The 6,561-nt window shown below is 38.7% G+C and overlaps 1 long non-coding RNA gene across 1 annotated transcript; it reads right to left on the bottom strand.

Annotated features, from left to right (window-relative positions):
- Positions 1-451: 451 nt before the first annotated feature.
- Positions 452-5,975, bottom strand: LOC127117970 (uncharacterized). Its single transcript, XR_007802074.1, has 4 exons — positions 5,642-5,975; positions 3,820-3,886; positions 2,123-2,210; positions 452-684 (listed from the first exon to the last, which is right to left on the bottom strand). It is a non-coding gene; the product is annotated as an uncharacterized LOC127117970 (long non-coding RNA).
- Positions 5,976-6,561: the final 586 nt, after the last annotated feature.

A 6,561-nucleotide genomic window follows, 5' to 3' on the forward strand; every position in this document is an offset into this window, starting at 1 on the left:
TCAGTTACTCTAAAGATCCTCTCTATCTCCTTCAACCATTTCTGAGCACCATCTGGATCGTATGCTCCTTTGAACATTGGAGGATTGTTCTTCTGGAACTCACTCAGTTGACGAGCAGCTCCCATTCCCACAACATTCGGATTTCCTCCGAGTACTCCAGCTAGCATACCCAGAGCCTCAGCAATCGCAGCATCATCTCTACCTCTTCCAGCCATCTCTATTCTGAAAACCCAAACAAGCTAAACAAATAAGTACTGATAGGGTTACACAACACCTATCCCGTACAGGGGAAACAGAATAACTACGACTCGACACGACCGACTATGCTCTGATACCACTAATGTAACACCCTTCTAAATACCCCAAATTATTATAATTAAAATAACAATATATTCATCAGAGTAATTATGCCCCGAAGGGTGTCACACAATCATTTCACAAAATTATCAAAATGTCCTGTCATGCTCATTTATTTAATCAAAATAAGGTTCTTTTGCATAATTCGCAGCGGAATAAAATCCAACATCAATGTAAAACATGTAACACAATACATGTAAATCATTCAACCACCAATATCAAATTAATTAAAACATTCCCTCCCGATGTTACATCTATCAGAGCATGACCCATAAGAACTACTCTAGACTCCAAGCATTAGCTTCTATTCAACTCATTTCTCGTTACCTGAAAAATAGGTGTAAGGGTGAGTTCCTCAATCAATATAATAAGCATTATAGAACAACATGTAATGCCAAGTAATTAACACATTAATTCACCCTAATCATACTACGCATTCAGCAACAGCAATATCCGTTCAAACATCATACTCAACAGTAGATTCTCAACCATAATCAACATCAACAACACAACACACAACACACATATAATACTGGAATACATCCATTCATATTATATGCCATACATTCATTATGCAATGAGACTCTATGCATGCGGTACCGACTATGTTGTGAACATATAGTTCAACCTCACCGTCCAAATCCAGGCACGGCTACCAAGCTCACTAGTCTCACTCATTTGAGACATAATGACTCACTCACTAATTCCTCACCATGGGAATTAGCTACCACCCCAAATGGGCCATGACATGCACGCTAATCACCTAGCATGCAAACATTAACAACAACAATCAAAATGATTTACTCACTAATTCCTCACCATGGGAATTAGCTACCACCCGAAGGCCACAATATGCATGCTAATCACCTAGCAATGCAACATCAACAGAAATCAAAAATAGACACATGCTCACACTCTAAGCCATAGGATAGTCTATTCACAAATGCATACATTCACAACATCATGTATACCATCACACCTCATCAACAAAAACATCTCCTGTCATGCCACATAATCAATCATAGTATTAGTACACTCTACTAATACCTATACTACTCAAAACAACGGGAAATGATCCCTACAACATCATATCTCAGCTAAGTACATCACTCAGCCTAAACAACTCAAAACTGCACAACCACAGTTCAGGAAAATCACAAATCTGCCCATACGCGTACTGCCTAAGCCCATACGCGTATTGCCCAAACCTGACCAAGTCCATACGCGTAATGCCCACTCTCATACGCGTACTGCGCATTTCCTCGCCCCACTCATACGCGTATCACCTGTCTCATACGCGTATGCTACGCGTATCAATCCCCTATTACGCGTACCAACAGAGACCATTTTACGTTCAAAATATCATCTTTTGCACCCATACGCGTAAAGCCTCCTCCATACGCGTACCAGCCAGCTCATACGCGTATTGCCTAGTGCCATACGCGTATGACCAGAACCAGAACTCTCAGATCTGCTATGGCTTTCTCTGTTACGAAACCTATCCGATCCAACCTTCCACAGTCCAAATTACACACAATAATCGTCCATATCATCTACACGAATCATATCCTATTCGTCTTCACCGTTCCTAACATTATCCCTACTAATTCCTACGAATTCTTTTCAATTATCATTCAATTTCATTCATCCAATATTTCACAGATTCATCATGCATCAATCTAATCAGAGGTACAACCAATGGTTATCACTACCCAGTACATATTATCATATAATACCCTTTAACCGATGATAAACCCCCCCTTACCTGAGTTAATCCGGCAGCTTCCGAGCTCCAAGCTTCTCCTTCCTTCAACCTTCGTTCTCTGGCTTTTTGCCCTTTCTGCCTCTTTTCCCTTTTCACGTGAAAATAACCTTTTTACCAAAAATGGGATTTTTCTAAATTCCAACTTATATATTATTCCAATAAATAATAATAATAATAATAATCCAATTATCTAATTAAATTAATAAATCTATTATTAACTTAATTTAAATAATGACCATATTATTATCGGGGTGTTACAGGATCCACGCACAATAGGAAGGAAAATGGTTGCTAAAACACTGCTCAAATAAACATCTACACAGGCTGAAAGAGACACAAGAAAACAGACTGAAACTGACTCGGCAGGATATCGCATCCTGGGCCTACTTAGTCTATCAGGCATAGACATCAGAGTCAAAGTAGTTCGGACTGGGGAAACAAGACATGCTCGCTAGGATGTCGCATCCTATGCATACGTATCTCCTTAGGACGAAGGAGAATCAGAGCATTCGTAGCTCGGCTAACACGCAAGCAAACAAACACAGGCAAAGGCAAACGTGGGGTCTGAATGCCAATTACTGGACTTACATCAGCATCCGAACCAAAAACACACACAAGGAGGCAAACGTGGAGCCTGAATGCCAATCACTGGGCTTACATCAGCATCCGAACCAAAACACACACACTGGAACCCGAATGCCACTCGATGGACTTACATCAGCTTCCAAGCACACAACAAGAAGAAGGGTCTCGCTTGCAACTAGGGCAAGAGAAGGGGAAGGTCTCAATCACAACGAGGGCGAGAGAAAAGAATTAGTGTTAGTTGTTAGTCAAACTCGACAAGACATCGCATCTCGTGCCTACGTATCTCATCTGGACATGAGAATCAGAGTTGCCGTAGTTCGGCTAAACTATTCCTGTTGGTTTGTGTTTTTTAGGTGGACAACGTCACTACGCAATCTACCGGATGCTCGACCTTTGGAGACTTACTCACCTGTAGTAGAAGGAGTTGACGTATCCTTAAGAGAGGATAATGTTTGTTTGTGTTTTAGGAAAGCTCAAGCAAGAAAGGAAGTCCTATACGAAGGAACCGTGCTACCTTAATTGACATGCAAACGAGACTACGCGGAGTCTAGCAAACCTAGGGGATACAATCACACCACACAAACATATACAACATGAAATAAACACACCAACAAGGGGCTCAAACATCAGGGCTAGGCTTTAGTCGAGGGGTCATATCAACCTCAACAAACAAGCCTCTGTATCGGGGTAAGGTTAGCTCTTAACCTTGCCATTGAGGGGCTAAGGTGAAGCTGATGAAAGGTGAGTGAAGATGAGACTTCACAGCTCTTATCCCTGACCAGGGAGAGCTTCAGACAAAGGAGCGTGGGTCCAGAATGGAGGGACCCTTCTACGCTCAAGACTCTGACTCGATTGTGCAACAGCACAAGATCTTGGGTTTGTGTCCCAATGCATCAACACACAGCCGTGTGAGCAGAGGGACGACTCAACAAAATAGCGGGGGATAGATTGCATATCCCTTGGGTTCCGCCAATTGCCTCATAGAGGTCTTCACCTGCTTGGGCACAAATGTAAACAACCACAAACATCGCCTCTTAAGGAGGACTTCAGACAGTTGCCTGGCCAAGTAACAGGCCAGGTCTTCCAGACTACATGGAGAATAGAAGTCCTACCTCAAGTGGTTTAAAAACCAAGCAACAGCAAGCAAGTTCTTAAAGAACTGTAAGCGACTAAATGTACCTGAAATCAATCAAGTATCATCAGTACTCAGACAAACCAACAATAAACAACAAATGTTAATCTATACAGACAACACAAGTCAATGCACACAAGTACGAGCTACAAGCCCAAGCTCAAGCATCAAACCTACAACACAAAGTCATGTTAGTTCATAAACACCAACCAAACTCAATTCAAATTGCCTTGAAGCAATCTCCTTAAGCATTGTGCATTTCATCCTGAAAATCCACACCAAATGTGAGAAACTAGACCACTAGGCCAAGCCTAGGGTCCAAAAGGGATAAAAAGTTCTAAACAGCAAGTAATATTCAACCAAAATCACATTAAAACAATTCAAAAGAAAATGCAATTGGTCCGATACTCATATCATTCACCATTATCATTTCATGCACAATTTAACCTTAATCATGCAATTTGCAACTTCAAATAACCAAACAGAACTATCTCACTCAAAAGCATACCAAATCAATTCAATTAACTCCACAAAAATTCACACCTGAACAGGACACATTCAAGGTATAGCATGTCAATTTTCAGCTCAATTGGACAAAAGAAATTAGGTCAATGAAAATCAAGAAATCCAGACACAATTATATAAGCCAATTCAAGGCCTCCACATAAGCATCATCTTCAACAATTCATAAAACAGTGATATCACATGGGAAATTAATGGGACCAAAGCCAAATTGAAGCTACACATGTTAGGAACCACTCCACCAAATTTCATTATCATAGGATTAGGGATGAGAATTTAGCAACATATGTAAAATTGTCACACAAACAAAGCCCTAAAATTGCTAAACAGAAATCAAAAATCCTAATCAAATAGAAAATGGATCAATTAAATCCACAAGAATTCATGTTGAAAGTTAACATATACATTGTATCTCATGCAAAAAATCAGAGCCATAGGCCTAGTGGAAGCATGGTAAATTAATTTATGAACTCAGCATGGCATAGTGTGACACATATTGTCACACTCAAAAAGAAAAAATCATATCTACAAATCCAGAGGTCCAAAAATCACAAATGATACATGAAAATCTCCAGAAATGTGTCAAGAATCATCATATGAAATTTCATTAATTTTGGATAATGTATGAGTATTTGGTGATTAAAATGGCAAAACATACAATTATGTCACACATGTCAAAGATCAATATACCATTCCAAAATTTTACCAAGCACAACTTACACTACTATGCCTAAAAAAAAGTAGATAAAATTTGGAAACTAACAAAAAAAATCCCACCTAATTTGGACTAATATTGAATTTTTTATGAATTTTTTAAGTTTTGTAATATTTATTGAAATATTTGTTTAATGTTAATACGAATTAATTAATTAAGGCTGCAATGGCAGTTTCGTAATTAATCCAAAACGAACCAAAACGCACAGCCAGCGCGGAAACGGATCTACACGATCTTTTTCCCATAATTTTGCTCCTTCTTCGTCGCGTTCATGAGCTTCTTCCATTGCCAGCTTCGGTTACGATCCAATCTCGACGAAAATACGCAAATGATATACGGATCTCTTCGTCTTTCAACGTAGGTTACAAATATGCAAACGAAATTTCCTAAAGATTATCACACGCGAAGATTCGATCGAAAGAAGTTTTACTACACAAACTTTAATCTCAAATATCTTGATGAATATTCAATGAAATCGCATGATTCGAATGCCAAACTACTCTACATTCAACGCACTATCAAATCCATATAACAATTGCGTGAATTAATGAGTTCGAAATCTTACCTCTTGGATGAGCAACTCGCGATTCAGGATGTTTTTGGCTTCAATTCTTGAAAACAGATGAAGAATGTTGCTCAAGAAGATGATTGGTGAAGAACTTTCAGCTCGACGATGCTTGGATCATGAAGAATCGCCAATTGCCATTGATGAGTGATGCTTGGACAGTTGGTGTTCTTGCACGAATTTTGCTTCAATCTCCAAAAACAGAATCACATAATCATCTGCACATGAAGAAATCACCAAGAAATTGCCAAAACAATGGAGAATTATTGAAGAATTTGATGAAAAAAGTGAATGAGAATTGTGAAATTTTTGAGAGAATTGGAGAGTTTTTGGATTGGATCTGAAAAAATGATTAGTGTTTTATGAATACAGTTGCAATTATCTATTTATACCAATGCTTAATCACAAATTAATTAAGATTAGCAAAATTGGAGGTTTAGTGTTAATGTGCAATTTTCAAGTGTGTGGCCAAAATGCCCTTGGTTAATGCAGCTGATTTTTCTGTCCAAACTTGGTTCAAACAAGTCACAAATGATATTTAGAAATTGTTGCAAAAAGTCCCATGCCAAAATTCCAAATATTTTGAAAGTTGGACCATTTTGCCCTTGGTTTTTAATTAGTGCACTTGAAAAATGACCTTTTTGTGTGAATGCTTTTGGCAAAATGTGATGATGGATTATGAAAGTACACATTAAATGTGATTTGCTCAAAGAAAAACCATCCAATTTGGCCACTCCATGTGAGAGTTATGGCACTTTGAATTCGGGCGTTTCTGGAAAATGACTGGACCATATCTTGCTAACCACACATGGGAATTTCAAGTTCTTGGACTTTTTGGAATGGTGAGATCAAGATCTTCCACTTTCATGTTGGACAAAATTCCATTTGAAGCTTGTATGATGAAGTTATTTTGAGGAGAA

The sequence above is a fragment of the Lathyrus oleraceus genome, chromosome 1 (genome assembly GCF_024323335.1).
Source record: "Lathyrus oleraceus cultivar Zhongwan6 chromosome 1, CAAS_Psat_ZW6_1.0, whole genome shotgun sequence".
In the NCBI taxonomy this organism is placed as follows: Eukaryota; Viridiplantae; Streptophyta; class Magnoliopsida; order Fabales; family Fabaceae; genus Lathyrus; species Lathyrus oleraceus.